The sequence below is a fragment of the Podarcis raffonei genome, chromosome 4 (assembly GCF_027172205.1).
Source record: "Podarcis raffonei isolate rPodRaf1 chromosome 4, rPodRaf1.pri, whole genome shotgun sequence".
In the NCBI taxonomy this organism is placed as follows: domain Eukaryota; kingdom Metazoa; phylum Chordata; class Lepidosauria; order Squamata; family Lacertidae; genus Podarcis; species Podarcis raffonei.
Window position 1 is genome coordinate 74,823,798 of NC_070605.1, and position 17,543 is coordinate 74,841,340.

Consider the following 17,543-nt stretch of genomic DNA (forward strand, 5'->3'; position numbering starts at 1 on the left):
GGAATCCTCCTGGATGGTAGCCGCAGCAGCAGTTCTTATAGGCCTGTCAGGCCCCGCCAGTCACGTCAACAATGCCCTGTTAAAAGGGGGGAGCAGACAGCTGCAATTCTCTCACTCTCAATGAAGTTTTTCAATGGTTTAGCAGAAACTGGCCAGTTTCTGGCCAGCTCTGCGATCAATGTTCAAGGTAGTTTGGCCCTAAATGTAAAACAAAACAAAAACCCTCCTGAATACTTTCAAGTGAATATACGCGCTCCCCGCCCCTTCCTCATTTTTGGTAGACCATGCATCATTTCCACTGGACCAAGCTACTTCCAGAATGTGCCAGAACGCTCCTGGTGTGCAACGCTGCAACATGACTTGCAAACTTGAACATAATTACGGCGCTGCATTTCAAGCCTTGTTCCTATGAGTGAGAGATTCTTGCAGCCGAGATTTAAAAGTTATAATGACACCAACATTAACTCATAAAGACTTATACAATTCCCTGCTCTTTGTGTATAAATTTGTCAAACCCGAACTGACAGCAATACAAATGGAGGTTATTGAAATCCATTTCCCCCCAAGCAGACCACTAAATCATTTAATTTTTCTCTCGCTAGACAAAATCTAATACCAGAGGTGTCTAATTGCTGGGGTTATATATTTTTCTTTCAACTTTTGACGTTCTAATCTCTGCTAATAAGCTTCCCATCCTTCTTAAAGGTGCAAAGTTTGCATGATGAAAAGGAACTTCTTGCCGTGCAAGGCATCGCAGATGGGCAAGATGTTATCAAATCGCTGCTGAAACACAGTCAGCCTTATCTAGCAAGGCAGTTGCAGGGCCTGAATTGATGCTGACACAAAGTGTGGATGTTCCTTTCAGTCTTCTTAATATATTTTTCCCCCCAAAAAACCCTTTAAATGCTGTACAACCAGGGCTTTTTTTCAGCCAGAACTCAGTTCTAACACCTCTCAGGTGGGCACCATTGCCATTATAAGAGAACAAGGGAAACGTTCATGGTGAGTTCCGGCACCTCTTTTTCTAGAAAAATAGCACTGTGTACAACATAGAAACAATAAACAGTATCCCTGAAACAGAAATATGGCATGCAACAAGTAAAACAGTAGTATAAAAGCATGTAAAAACAGGGAAATCATGGCATTCAAACACATAAAACAGGGCTTGGTCTTATGCAGGAGTCAGCAAACATTTTCAGCAGGGGGCCGGTCCACTGTCCCTCATACCTTGGGGGGGGGGCGGACTATATTTTGAAGGGAAAAAATGAACGAATTTACCCTATGCCCCACAAATAACCCAGAGATGCATTTTAAATAAAAGCACACATTCAACTCATGTAAAAACACCAGGCAGGCCCCACAAATAACCCAGAGATGCCCTTTAAATAAAAGGACACATTCTACTCATGTAAACACACTCTGATTCCCAGACCATCGGGAAGGCGATTGGGCCAGATCCGGCCCCTGGGCCTTAGTTTGTCTACCCATGGTCTTATGGATCAGGGAAAGTCAGGGCAAAATGATGTCTTTACAAGACATCTGAAATACCTTGATGGCTGCTGCTTCACATATGACACAGGGAAGTGCACTCCATAGCATAGAGTCACCAGCAGAAAATGTCCATTTTTAGGTCACCACCTGAAAAATGTTTAATGCATGCGTTAGGTACAGATGTTGCTAGACCCCAAGTTGCACTGATAGCCTTCCTCAAACTAGTAAAGATGTTTTGGACTACAACTCCCATCATCTCCAGCTATTGTCTACACTACCTGTGGCTGATTGATGAAGATGGTTGTGGCTGTCTCACACACAAACACAGACATGGACGTACTTTGGAAACCAACAAACAGAGCAGCAGGGAAGAGCAATATCCCATTCCAAAGATGCCAACAGCACAATAGCCACAGGAATCCCTGCTGGAAAATCCCATGCTGTTTCTTTTGGCATCATTGTGAAGGGACCATATGCTACATATGGATGGATGTAAACATGTGGGGCAATTCCATATTGTTTTAGGATCATGTGGAGGAGACGTAGGGATGGCGGAGAAATTTCATTCAGCTTACATCTGTCTGATGTGGCAAGTGTCTCTATTGTTGAACAAAACTCAGAGTTCAGTAGACAAATACGGAACTAAAATGTGTGGGATTTGCTTGCAAACACTTCCTTAGTTTTTGCATAAGGCTTTTCATGCTGGAAGGAAATCTTCAGAGTTAGCAAGGCCCATTTCTTCCCTTTGATTACATATTCACTTAGACTGTAATTCAATGCTCTCTTAACTGGGAATATGGACTGCTGAACTCCATGGAACTTATCTTTGTACAAGACTGTTGGTGGCTTTTGTTTATTGAGAGAGGCAAGGATGAAATGCCAGCATTTTTGTGGTCACGTGACATGTCTTCTCATCCCCCTTCCTCCATTTGTGAACATTCATGACAACACCAGGCAGTTATTTTCTTGGTTATCAAATGATGCGCCGTGAGAGGATGTAAGATTCTTGCATCTCTGGTGCATCCCGAAGGAGCCTGGGGTTGATGTTATGTGCCTTGAGAAGGAACGTGGCGATGATGGCGATGATGCATTGCTCATGAGTCACCATTTGCCCAACAATTTAAAGCTAGGATTGGGGTGGAGGGGGCAAATGGGTAAGTGCATAATATCTACATAATATAAAGCAGATGATTATTTGGAAAGATGAAGATATTCTTGGTATCTGCTATGCAAGCTATAATTGAGAGAACAAAAGATTCTGAGCTTTATGGTTTTTGAAAAATTAAATAGAGAGGGGGGGGAGAGACACAACTGGATATTTAGCAACCAGGAAGTTGTCTATGAAAAATCCCATTGAACTGCTCAGAGAGTGCTCCCATCCATTGCGCTGGAGCTTATGGAGGAGAATTACCCAGTGGGTAGTGCCTCAGGCCTCAGCAAACCTTTATTATGTCATTCAGTGACACATAAGCTACGAAACAAGGACAACTGTGATTTTAAAGATGAATGGGAACCTTTTACAAAGTATTTGAAGATGCAACAAAGTGAATTGGACTCCTTGGCAGGTTTTGAATAAACACTCATGAACTTTTATTGACAATAACCAGTTAGATAATTTAAGAATTTATACAATTTTGTAACATGTAGAGAACAGCATTCATAGAGAAACCAGAGATTGGAACCGAGGGAAGTCAGGGGGATGGGGGGGGTTTTCATGGGAGGGTGGGGGAGGGATAAAAAAGGGGGGAATTAAGGATGATATGTTTTCAGATAATATGTTTTGTTTAAATTCCTAATAAAGATTTTATATTATGTCATTCAGTGCAAGAATATCATTCTGGAGGGATGACGAGATGTATCTCACAGAAACATGGAATTGTAGAGTTGGAAGGGATCCCGAGGGCCATGTCAGTCAGTACCCCTCAGGATCACACAATAACCGACCAGGTTTACTTCTGAGTAAAGAGAGGATTGTGATTATGTACCAATACAGATGTTAGTGGACTCCAACTCTCACCAGCTCCATGCATCTCAACCAATGGTCAGGGATGGTGGGAGAGGGAGTCCAACAACATCTAGAGAATGCCATATTGGCTTCTCTTGTACACTTACTGGTACTATAAGACTCTTAGCATTATTCACCTTGCAACCAATTTGAGCTACAAAGCTGAAGCTGGTAAATTCAAACTGAGGTGCATATTGATGAGAGACTGTTCTCTCTCTCTCTCCCCCTCTCTCTTTCTCTCTTCCTTGGTAGTTTATTATTATCCTTATATTATATTCTCTCTCATTGTGTTTTGGTAAGAATTGTATACAGATGGAAGGGAAGGATAGTCTGAGAACCTCGTGTGAGAGGCATTTAAGGGGAGATCTCACAGCGGAGGAATGAGTCCAGGTGAGAGCTGGGAGGGCACACCTTCCTATGTAGGGGATGCAAGTCAAGGTAAAGGTAACGAACCCCTGGATGGTTAAGTCCAGTCCAAGGCAACTATGAGGTGTGGCACTCATCTCACTTTCAGGCCAAGGGAGCTGGTGTTTGTCCACAGACAGCTTTCCAGGTCATGTGGCCAGCATGACTAAACCGCTTCTGGTGCAACAGAACACCTGACAGAAGCCAGAGCACATGGAAATGCCGTTTACCTTCCCACCACAGCAGTACCTATTTATCTACTTGCATTGGCGTGCTTCTGAACTGCTAGGCTGGCAGGAGCTGGCACAGAGCAACAGGAGTTCACTTCATTGTGGGGATTTGAACTGCTGACCTTCTGATTGACAAGCCCAAGAGGCTCAGTGATTTAGACCACAGTGAGAGAGTTTCTCACTGTAGTTTCTTTCAGTGTTTCTTCTTTGTTTAGTTTCATTCTTTTCTTTATTTCTTGTTTGTTCTTTTAACTGTATTGTCAAAAACCTCCCCCCCAAAAAGGGGGGGCCTAATTTCCTCCATATCCTGCAAATTAATCTATGCAAGTGACATTAGCTAAGCATTTCTTTGTAACGAGAGACCACATTGGATCTAAAGGATGCTGGGGACACACTCAGATCTGCTGCAAAATAAATCCTATCCTTTCAGCAGGATGGAGAGGTTTTATTTAAATAAAAACAGCAAGATACAAATGAGCGGGGACAAAAGATGTGCATTTATCACATAGATGCAAAGTGTGGGGAGGTTATTCACATAACCAAAGCAAAATTTGAATTGCAAAAAAAAATAAGATGGCAATGCTTCTTTTAAATGAAGAAAGGGGGTACCATAACAAGAAAGCCTTTAAGTTGGCACTTTCATTTAAATCAAGTTTGGGGGGCCTGTTGCCCTTCAGATGATGTTGGACACCAATTTCTGCCCCCCCCCGTATGGCCTGTGGTCAGGAATGGCGAAACTTCTAGTCCAACAAGATCTGGAGAATCACAGGTTCCCCATGTTTGATTTGAAGTATTGTGCTGATGCAGCAACTACTGAAGCTGCATTCTGCTTACTGAAGAAAAATGAAGCCAGGGAGTTCCTTTCGCTTTGCACATGTCAAGCGCTGCCATGGGCTATGAACAAATGCTTGCTTCTATGGATGAATGAGAATGACTTCCCCCTTACTGACGCCGTAGATCCAGGCCTGAACCTACTAGATTGATAAGCGTTCAGATTTGATTGATAACTGTGCAGTTATAAGGCTGAAGAAGAGCCTGGTTTCACTGAGGGAAGTGGGGGTTTTGCTGTAGGAGAGGAAAGCCTATCCCAGACCTTTCTAAAAGTAAGAGGGAGAGAAAGAGCGATGTCCATTTTAGCACTAGAGAGGACCAGTGTGTAATGTCTCAAGAAAAGATGAATTAAAAAACGTAAGGAAATGAACAGATACCCTGTATGGGGATGGAACATAAATGCACATGCTCTGTTTCATTTAGAGCATAATAACTGAAGAAGGGACTGATAGGTCAGCCCAGTGACCCATCTAGTCCAGCATCCTAGTCTCACTGTGGTCAACCAGATCCCTATGGGAAGGTCTTCACCCCACAGCACTCCGCATTCCCGGGGTCTCCAGCAATTGGCATTCAGAAGCGTACTGGTTCCATCAGGGTTAGTGGCCTTTGATAGCTTATCCTCCATGAATTTATTTAATCCTCTTTTCGCACCATCCTGGGTTAGTGGGTGTTGGGAAACTGTGTACGTGCAGCTACTCACACAGAGTCAATTAAGGTTTGGCAGACAGCCAGAAGGCAATCTGAAGGAGTAAGTCTGCCTGGAGATAACAGAGACATGGAGACCACTCCCTGATTGGTCAAGCTCTCTCAAGGGAGTGATAATTAATGGCCTACTTAATGTAAGTTCGTAGTTCTGTGTCAGTGTAGGAGTTGTGAGTCGTGTCAGAGAGAGCTAGCAAAAGATCCGTGTTCTGTTCCTGTAAATAGTCCACTGTATATAATAAACACCTAACTACAAGTTCCTGGTTCCTGCTTCGTCTATCCTGTCTGCAGCCAAGTCGCCAATTGCTTTCATGAACTCTGCGTTTACTCTGCTAGGTCTGGCTAAGGTCCTGCAACTAGTCAGAAAGTTGCGAAACTCCAATAGGTTTTACCAATAGTGGGCACCACTGCCTCTTACGAGAGAGAATACCATAGTTTATCCTCTGTGAATAAGACCTTTCTTTGGTCAATCCTGAACGTTCCAGCATTCCACGTCATGGGATTATTGCAGATATTAATATTGTGCAGCACAAAGCAACTGGGTGCATAAAAACGGACGCCTTTTGGAATAAAACGGGCCCGTAAGTGTCATTTAAAACTTTACTGGCAGAACTTTCTTCAAAACAGAACAAAGACATCCAAAATATCTTTGGTGCTACATCCAAAATACTTGCATACGATATCTTGTGCATGTCCAGCACAGGACCAGCCCCTTACAAAATATGAAATAATTCCAGTGTTACAAGAGAGGGGGGAAAGCTTTTCTGTATTCACTCTTGTCAGACTTCAGGGACTCAGCTTCCTCTTCCCACCCCTTTAGCAGCAGATAAGCAGAACAAAGAGAAAGGAGTCTGTTACCAGTTGAGAGCGACAGATCACAGCGAGAAAACAAAGAATCCATTCCTAGAAATGAAGGTGCTCCCAATTAAGGGCTCCACCCACTTCCTCCCTTGTCATCCACGTCACTACCGCGTCTTGCAACCTGATCTCGCAACCACTGTGCTCTCTGTGCTGCCACCTTATCTGCTGTTCTTGGGCTGAGCGGGTGAATACTTTCCAGCAACAACGAGTCTATTCATGCTCTCTCTCTCTCTCTTCTAGTTCTCCTCCTCCTAGCTGCTCCCCACCCAGTACTTCCCAGCTTCTGCCTTCTGAACTATGCCCCTCTGCAACCCACTGTTCCAAATCTATACTGTCCTCCTGCTTCTGGGAAGATTCAGGATCCTGATCAGGAGTAGCAGCTGGGGGGGGACGGGACTCCCACCATTCATCCTCAGTGCATCCCTCCACAGCATGGTCCCTGACAACTCTCTCCTTACTATAAATAATTTTATGCACTCAATCATGTCACCTCTTACGTGCCTTTCTGCTGAACGAAAAGTCCCAAATGTTGTAACCTTTCTGCGTGGGGGGTATGCATATGGAAAAACAGCACACAGGTCCTTCAGAGTGCATTCACATGGGGATTTGTGTCAGAGATCTGGTGCGCCATCCCCGTCAGCAATCAGGTTGGGCTGAGGTCATATTGGTCCCCAACCTGCTGCCAAAGCAGACCAAGCTGCACATGCTGAAATCCCTTAATCCGCACAGCTGTTAAGGATGCTGAAGCCCTGTCCTCTTTTTAGCATTGTGGCCATCATCAAGCCATTCGTTTGCATCTGTTGCAAAGCTAGTTTGGTTAGTAGGCACTTCAAAAAGAAACCCTCTAAATCCCATGCATTCGACATCAATCAGCGATCTGTGATGGCTGGGGCAGCCCAAGCAGCCCACAAGGGAGCAATAGGAGCAGGTTTCCATTTCCTATTGTGCTGCCTATAAAGGTTATGTGAGGCTACTTCTCTTGCAAGTGTCAAGCTCTATTTTCTTGAATTTTACCTGAGGTAGCCTGGAATTCTTTTTGCAATGAAGTCTTCATCTTTTTAATCTGTAGCCAAAGTATATTGTATATTCAGGAGAGAAGGAAGTGACTGAATCTCCCTCTGGCTCCTAATTTTGGGGTTTTTTGACATGCCGTCACATTGAACAGGATGGGGGATGTCTGCTGTTCGCTAATGAGAAAAATTCACAAGGCACATAAATATTCGCTTTGAGGTGTAGCGAGTTGACTGCTGTTGATCGTACTGCAAACTTTGGTCAACAGCAGGTTAATCAACTAAAAGTTTGGTGGCTTAATTGGTGGGAGCTATTTTAATCAAATTGCTTTTGAATTTATATTCCTCGGTATCTTTTAATGATGGATGCCATCAGACTTTGTGCTTGGGGAGAAGACTAGGCATGTTCACAGCATTCAGAAGATTTATGATGTTGGTGCTTATTAACCTTCTGCAGCACTCCAGTGATTTTCAAAGCAGAGCTGAGTGGGATTTTTATTTTATTTTTTGATATGGTAATGATCTTCACAATGAGATCCATGACAAAAGAGATCTGAGGAGGTATGACTAAAGCTGCCTGCTAGGGCTCTTTGAAGATCCCCACATTAAATACACAGAAGCCAGGCGAGAAGTTCTTGTCTGGGCAATTGAATCCCTTTTTATATACTATGCAGAGTTATTCCACTTTTTGAAAATAACCTGTAGATAAGAACCACAGGACCAGTTTAAGATGGAAATGTATCACGAGGTATACATTTTCGCAGGGTGAAGTGGGTTTATGGAAGTTTGCTGCCTAAGGATTTGGAAGTGCACCGGTTAAATAGAAAAGGCGGCTTTGATTTTAAATGCTGGGTGTACCAGGGTGAGGAGTGGTTTAACAATCAGCCCGTCTTCACAGGGACCTCTGGAATGTGTAGCTCTATGAGGGGAATAGCGCTCTTCCAACATCTCCCAGTGCTCTTAACAAACTACAGTTCCCAGAATTCTAGGGAAACCATGACTGTTTAAAGTGGTGAATTGTACTTTCAGTGTATCGTATACATGTGGCCTTTAGCTTGTCACCGGGGGGGGGGGAGGAAGGAAGAGCCATTTCCCGGAGTCCAGTCATGGGGTTCTGTGGGAGTTTTTCCAGGGGAATAACAACAAGAATAATAATTTATTATTTATACCCCACCCATCCAGCTGGGTTTCCTCAGCCACTCTGGGTGGCTCCCAACAGATTAAAAACAGAATGAAACATCAATCATTAAAAACTTCCCTAAACAGGGCTGCATTCAGATGTCTTCGAAAAGTCAGATAGTTGTTCTTTTCCTTGACATCAGATGGGAGGGCGTTCCACAGGACGGGTGCCACCACCGAGAAGGCCCTCTGCCTGGGAAGCAAAGTACAACATGGAAAGGAGTAGCAAGAGAGTCTCTCACACGAAAAAAGTGATTAATAGTGTCTGTAGACAGTCAGGTCATGTATCCTCAGCAGTGAAGAATGAATGCTGAGATGAGTGCAGAGAAGAAACGCCATGGTGCATCTGCAGCAGCACAACCGGACACCTTCCTCTGCTGCAGCTGCAACAAAAAATGTCTCTCCCATATCGGTCTCTACAGCAGGCGCTGTAACTCCCCAATGGTTTGACTTGAACCCCAAAGGTGCACAACTTCATTATCTCCCGAGACAGACAAATGACAACAACAACAACAAAACAATGCCTCCTGTTTCAGGTTCTACAAATGCTAGAAACTCAATCTCTTTTTTGACAACAAAAGCTGGGAATTTTGAGATTATGGGTCATTTGGGGGGAGGCTGCCCCTCTTGCCCTCCCGCTACAGACTCCAATGAGTCCTTCTCAGGTGGGACCACATCAGTGGGTGGAGCCACTGTTGTTGAATGTGCTCAGTTCCACTTAAGAACAGCTCTTCTCCAAAAGTACTTGCTGATGACAACCTATCCGGTGTTATTTAAATTAATTTTTTTATATTGCTTTGTGTCAGACTGCACAACAGATAAGCTGAACAGAAGAAAAGGCCCTGATAAAATTCAAATGTATGGATAAACATCAAAAGTGTAAAGGAAAATGTCTCCTATGATACTGATGCATGAATGAACAGGGAATGTTTTCGTCTTTGCCAAATGAATGATACTCTGCAAATGATGAAGAATATTTGCCTACCGTTGAGGTAGATAAATGAATCTCTTCCTGACATGTGCATCATTTAAACAAACACATTTCCATTCCATGTCTAACTAGTTCCTATGTCTGGCCTGAGGAAAATGGAATCGATTAAGTGTGAATGTTTTTCATTAGGGTGAGTGTACTGGCTCGAACAGAGAATGCAGATGTCAGTGGATGGCTACAGAAAATTGCTATCTGTGTCTAAAACTTTGACACAGAGACAAGGAACCTGTGGTCCTGCAGAGGTTGCTGAACTTCAACTCCCAGCAGCCCCTGTCAGAATGACCAGAGATGATGGGAGTTGTAGACCAGCAACATCTGGAGAGCCATTGCTACCTATTCCTGAGTCAACATGATCTTTGAAAATGTGTGTGTGTGTGTGTGTGTGAGAGAGAGAGAGAGAGAGAGAGAGAGAGAGAGAGAGAGAGCCCATGTAGTTACTATGTCCCTGCCTCTCTTGATTTCTAATCAAATGAAGATGCAGGGTGAACTCATCTTCCCCATCCATATTTCCCAAAATTCCTGATTACACCCTGATATATTATTATTTAATAGTTCACAATTGTCTATGTAGATTGACTACATGCAGAGTCAGCCTGCCCACGAGAGGTGGGGTTAAGTGGCTGCCTCAGGTGACAAAAGAGCGAGAAGCATCCGGCCTGCCCCAACACTGCCAACACTGCCAGAACAACCCCTCTCACCAAGAATGTTCCAGAAGACAGCATTGCCACTCATCTTCCCCACCTCTGGGATGGAGAAGATGAACGTCAAGGCCTTGCGGAATACCCTTCTCTCACCAATTTTGGCGAGAGGGGGAGTTCTGGAAGTGGCAGAAGTGGACTGGCTGAGGTGGGGTGGGATGGCAGAAGTTGGGGGCAGAGGGCAGCACATTCCTGTTTTGCCTCAGGTGGCAGGCTGCCCCTGGCTATACATAACTTTGACAGGGGGGGGTTGTATTCAAACCAATAGAGCTGAACAATGGGACAAGCAGTGCTTTGGGGGGGGCACTCAAGGATATGCAGTACTGGCACCTCTCCCCCCCTCAAACGTTAAATGTGTGGCACTTACTGTAACAACTTCATGGTGAGTACTGGCACCTTAAAACAAAAAGCACTGGGGACAAGCTAATGATGACTTGATTAAATGGGAACTAAGTGCAACTAAGAATTATGCAGAATTTCTGGTTTAATATGCTGGCTGTTTGCCGTAAATAAACATTGACTTGACTTGATTCAATGGGAACTAACAGTACGCCTCAAAGCCCATCTGCAAGAAGTTAATATCTTAGTACATCAACCTTCATCTTGCCTCGCAAATGCTGACTTGGTTATGCCGGCACTAGAGGATACCTCAACAGAAGAAGAACCCCCGGGAATGGTTTCTGGGATGCATATTCACGTCGATGCTCTCAGTCCTAGCCATCTCGCCCCCCAAATTGGCTACTTGATTTCGAACAAGGAGTTGACAGCAGACAGTTCAAGAAGCGTCGACACCAGGGACCGTGGTCTAACAACTGGTGCCCCTGAGGCAGTAAAGGAGCTAACAGTACGGCTTCAGCCCAATCATTATGTTCTAGGCTGGAGCAATATGTATTCCTGTTGAATTGTTTCAAGGCAAATTGTTTACTATTGCCTTTTAAAGTGTTGTTGTTGTTTTTAATGAACCCCAGCTGTGTTGGAAATATTAAGGGCGGTTGACAATTAATCACGCAATGTCACTCTCCTGCCATTTTCTATGGTGGGATATTTATAGACAGAAGAACCTACTGCATGCTACTCAAATTCATCAGCAACTCTAAACTACTAGGGTTATCACATTATTATTTTTTGTAGCAAAGAGTAGAATTGGAAGAGTGGTTTACACCATGCAAACTGGCATCCCAACCAAGTTTTATGAATAGTCATGATGGCTATGGTTTACGGGAGCTGTGGCTCAAAACATCTGGAAGTCCTGGGATGGAAGGGAAAGCTGTTGGGATACTGCCAGGGAGATAAAGTCCATCTGAGCCCCCAAGCTCCTTGCCGGACAATCCATCGACCTCCCGTAGTCACGCAGTACCAGCAATTTAGCGACACGAAGCCTCAGGCTTCGTGCACACTCTAACAGCAGAATTCACACAGCAAAAGTTGCACAGCAGGACAGCATATTTACAGTTTATTCGGCGTAGGTCAGAACAAAAGAAGACATGACCGTCTGCTCCGACTGCTCAGGCAAAACAGCAGAAAACGAAAGGAACAGACAACATAAACATCCTGTGAGACAGGAAAATACGCAGGCTGTGACACAAACATTCTGCTCCCTTTTAAGGTGGAACAGAAATATCCTAACAAAAGCCACCTTCAGGAATATCCCCTGGATAATGTTTTCAGAGGCAATATGTTGCATCGCCGACACAGGTTCTGAATCAGCTGTGGCCCCACTGCAGACTTTCCTTCGAAGTTTTCCAGGAGGCATCCGAGGGCTTCCTTAAAGGAAAGAGATAGAAAATCTTTTGTTTCATTATGGATTTGAACTCCTGTCTGACAAGGCAAAGGCAAACAAAGGTTTTGCTTTGAGAAGTCTCTTTCCATTACTCAGCCTTCTATGAGTCACTGCTGTTCTTTCTGCCATGCCTGTCCCTGGGACTCCGAACAGTCCCCATTTCTGATTCCAGCTCCAGAATGTCGCTTCCCTCCTTTGACAGAGGTCTGGCATACCTTCATTTTAAAGGAAGGCAAAATAAATAGCTCGTTAGGTAGACTGGCGTTTCAGCTCATATATTGACCCAGCCGTGTGCGTACACCCACACACCACCTCCTCATTTCCATTTCATTCCTCCTGACAGAAAAAAAACACACCCTCATATTTGGCTGTATTTCAAAGCAAGCCATTGGCTTTCAATTCTGTAGGACAAACAGAAGGACAGGGAGAATTGTCAATGAGTGGCCCTATGAAACAGAGAGAAAAAATTTGCTCTGAAATATATTAAAGATGAAGTGATGCAGCAATGAGGCCCCTGAGGCTCATCTCTCACATGGGGGGTGGAGTCTTAGGCCACATTCATACCATAAATTTAAAGCACCATGGTATTATTTTAAACAGTCACTTCCCCCATAAAATCCTGGGAGCTGTATTTTGTTAGGGTTCTGAGAGTTGTGAAGAAACCATTGTTTCCCTCACAGAGCTGCAATTTTCAGAGCTTCTTCTGAAGGATTTAATATTATACTAGCATGGGAATTCTTGCTCCCACTTACCATTCTCCCCCCCCCCCCGCCAGATGATGAGGAACCATTAGTGGGCACTCTTTGGGTTCGGTCAGTCAACCACCTACAAATCAACCTAACAGTTACCATGTCCAGCTTAAGTAGTTCCTCAAGCTTTTTAAAATCAGATTTCTTGAAGTCCAGAGTAGATGTCCAACTACATTCAGCATTCCCTTGCCTCTGTAGAATGGAACCCAAGAGGACATGATCGCTTCCTCCCAAGGTTCCCAGTAAATCAATCAGTTTCTCCCTGTTGGTGATGACCACTCCAAGATAGATGATCCCCTTGTTGCTTTTTCCACCTTTTGAGAAATGAAATTTCCAGTGAGGCAATTGAGGAATTTGTTGGTCCTTACATTCTTGGCATAGTTTGAGTTCCAGCAGATATCAGGGTAGTTGAAGTCTCCCATGCCTACTATATATCTCCTTTTGGAATGGTTGGCAATCTGCTCTAGGAAGGCTTCATCCAAGCCTTCAGTCTAACTTGGTGGTCTATAGCAGACACCCACAGTAAGGTTGCTGTTGTTTCCCTCTCCTACAATTTTTACCCATATACTCTCAATCTACCTTCCATGCTCCAAGTCACGGATCTCTTCACAAGTGAACACATCCTCTGCATATAATGCTGCTCCTCCATCCTTCCTGTTTATTCCTTTTGAATAGGTTGTACTCCTCAGTTTCTACATTCCAGTCATGAGTCTCATCCCACCAGGTTTTAGTAATGCCTATTAGGTCATATTTGTCGTCCTGTTTTAAGAGCTCACATTTGTCTAGCTTGTTTCCCATACTCTGTGTATTAGTATAGAGACTACTCAAACCATGGGCCATTCCCTCCAGCTGCTTCCTTCTTGTCGTTTAACACCTCAGTTTCCTGTGCACCAGTGAAACTATTATCCCCATTACCAGGTGTTCCCCTGTCGTCTGTAATATTTTCCCCACGAAAATATTTTCCGGTGCCAGTGGGCCTTGACAGGCTTATCTAACCACAATTGCTGTGTACTGAGCAGCATTGGGCAACTGGACCCAGCCACCCTTTAGATTTCCCCATAATGGGCAGGCCCACCCACTTGTCAAAGTTAGTCCACAGAGAGTGCTGGGGGATGTAAGGATACTTAGGACAGAGAACTTGGTGTCAGAAAGCCTCCCCACAGATTCCTGCCTGCAGCAGCACTACAAAAATGATCAGGTGGACTGCTGTCAATTGAATTTACAGACAGTGCAGCTCTTTCTTATTTGTTATAGATAGTGGGGAGAAGTGATTTCACAGCTGCTTGCCTCTGCCGGAGAAACCGGCAAGATCAGAGAGACTCAATTTTTCAGAATTTGCCTGTTTTGTTTTGCGGCCCTTCAGAGTATGTCATCAGTCATAACATTCATAAAGGAACCATCCATATGGCATCATTTGAGAAATGGAAGCTAAATGGGTGTCATCAGTATACAAATCTGCTCAGTTCTTCCCTTTATATGTCGGTCTAGTTGCTGTGATGGTGATGGTGATGATGTGTGTGCGTTTGTTCCAGAATTGTTGAGAAATGTGTTCTGCACAATACAGTCTACATCCAATTCAGGGGCAGGGGGTGGCGGGGGGGGGGGAAGCATGCATGCTAATCTCCTTTTAATGGAGATGTTGTAAAGAGGCCATATAATCCCAGCTCTGTGGATTTTGCAATTTCAGTACTGGAGAGTGTCAGATAATTCCTGCAGAAACAATGGTGCCAAGCAGCATTGCAATTAAACAGCCCCTGCCAGCTGAGGGATTAGGAAGACATTAGCATCTAGTTGCTGTCTGCAGCTTGGCATCTAGAGACTCAGCTGATCTCTTGTGGCCAAGGTGTAGCTGGGTGTCAGCTGCTTCTAATTTACGTACAGTGGTACCTCGGGTTAAGTACTTAATTTGTTCCGGAGGTCTGTTCTTAACCTGAAGCACCACTTTAGCTAAAGGGGCCTCCTGCTGCCACTGCACTGCTGGAGCACGATTTCTGTTCTCATCCTGAAGCAAAGTTATTAACCTGAGGTACTATTTCTGGGTTAGCGGAGTCTATAACCTGAAGCGTATGTAACCCGAGGTACCACTGTACACAGAGTAGACTAAAAACTGGCTTGTGTGTCCAATAGCACTGGCAAATGATACTGCGGAGGAATTAAAGGTCAGCTTGGATGTGTAACCTCACGGAGGACCCATGTAACATGCTTTTGACTGGGAGGGAAGAGATGAAAAGACATAAGAAAAGTGGTTGAGGCAAGAGATACCAAAGGTAGGCAGGTAGGGATGGGCAGCCTGTCAGTGTTGGTTTCTCTAAGGCTCTCATTTTTTTAAATCTTAACTTCAATCCTCCATGTTTCCACATCGGTTTGTGATCATCATCATTATTTATTTAAAAGACAAGGCCCTTATGAAAATTTATCACAATTTTAGCGAGAAATTCCCCCAATGTACACACTTTTGTATGCAATTGGGCCTAAGACACATGTTTTTTGCAAAGCAATTTCCTAAACATAATGGAATTTTTGTATGCTATTTCCACTAATCTATGCATACTTTGCACTAGTGTATGAAGTTTTGTACACTGTATTTGGCTGTAGAACTGCATTGCAAAATTCAGAGAAATGAGGATTTTGAAGGATGCTGTGCTTTGGCTCACATATTGTTCTGGAAAGTGAAAATTAAGTAGGTTGACCTTTGAGTATGAACTGAATCAAATTTCTTAAACATCCTTGTAGCAGAGAATGAGCTGAATTGCACATATCATTTTGAAGGGCCAGACCGAACATTTTGCTGCATATTTTATTGTTTCCCAAGCAATTCCGTCTTCTGTTTCAAAGTAAATCTACCTGAAACCAAAAGTTGTGTGTTATGGTGCAAGTTGATTAGAAGAGGCCCAAATGACCCTGTCACTTTAATAATACCTTTGCAATGTAATCAAATAATTGTGGTGCATTCAACCACCTTTGCATCATTTACAAGGAACATGGAGACTCATTCAGGAGCTTGTTTTATGATTTAGTCTGCAGCAGAGGCAGTAGCCAATGGCCTTTCAGATGATGGGAGAACTTCCTCCAACCCCAACCAACATGGCCAATCATCAGCAATGAGGGGCATTGTAGTCCAACAAAGATATTCAGGGCATGAAGTTAGCTTCCCTGGTCTATGGGGCTATGCACACATAGCAGCTGCTTTAAATGTATACCTAAAAATGGAAAGTGTAAATGCAACCAACATGTGTCATAAGCTGCAGCTTCCTATTCTTCTCTATGCTTTCAGTGACTGTCAGGGCACTGTCAGGCAAGGAATGACCAGAGTGAGGAATCAACTTTTTATTGTCAAAAGTATGCTTACGAGTTGGGGGCGCAGGTGGCGCTGTGGGTAAAACCTCAGTGCCTAGGACTTGCCGATCGTATGGTCGGCGGTTCGAATCCCCGCGGCGGGGTGAGCTCCCATCGTTCGGTCCCAGCTCCTGCCCACCTAGCAGTTCGAAAGCACCCCTAAGTGCAAGTAGATAAATAGGTACCGCTTTATAGCGGGAAGGTAAACGGCATTTCCGTGCACTGCGCTGGTGCTGGCTCGCCAGCTGCAGCTTCGTCACGCTGACCACATGACCCGGAAGTGTCTTCGGACAGCGCTGGCTCCCAGCCTCTTAAGCGAGATGAGCACGCAACCCCAGAGTCGGTCACGACTGGCCCGTACGGGCAGGGGTACCTTTACCTTTACCTTTATGCTTACGAGTTAGGAAAAGGCATGTCTATCAGTCCTACGTCTCTTAGCTACTCCTAGATGTTTTTATTCTGTGAACCGCTCTGAGATCTTTTGATGAAGGGTGGTATACAAATCTTAATAATAATAATAATAATAATAATAATAATAATAATAATAATAGATGGGCGCCCAATGAGGCAGTTGCTGCAATAGAGAGGCCCCACCCCCCAATTCGGCGTATGTATCACTCCCTATCCCACTCCCACAGCTTCATGCAAGCAGGTGTAGACTACGCCTGTGTGTAGCCTCCCTCTGCTCCTCCCACTTCAGTCCTCTTCTGGTCCTGGGAGACAGTGGAGCAGCAGGAGGAGGAGGCATGGAAGCCCTTGACTCCACACCTTCCTGACCTATCTCTCTCTTCCTGCACTTGTTCTTCACTCTCCAGTCCTGCAGTTTCTCCTGCCTCTCACTTTCATCTCCTGGCTGTTACAGGCTCCCCCCAGATCACTGATTCCTTCTTACAAGGCAGTGTCCAACCCCACTTCTACCAGTGACCATTCCTCTGCATCCAGCCACCACTCCTCAGTGTCCACTTCATAAAGCAGAAGTGGGGTACCTTTTCAAATCTGATGGCTGCATTCCCTCCTGGGCAGCCTTCTGGGAGCTGCATGCCAGGGGGGAAGTGGCAGAAGAAGGAAAAGTGGGCAGGGCAACAGCTGTGACTCTGAACTTCATACAGAAGGCTACATTACAGTCACGTGAAAGTCAGAGGCTTCCACACATATCTTCTTCTTGTTGTTGTTGTTTAGTCATTCAGTCATGTCTGACTCTTTGTGACCCCATGGACCAGAGCACACCAGGCACTCCTGTCTTCCACTGACTCCCACAGTTTGGTCAGACTCATG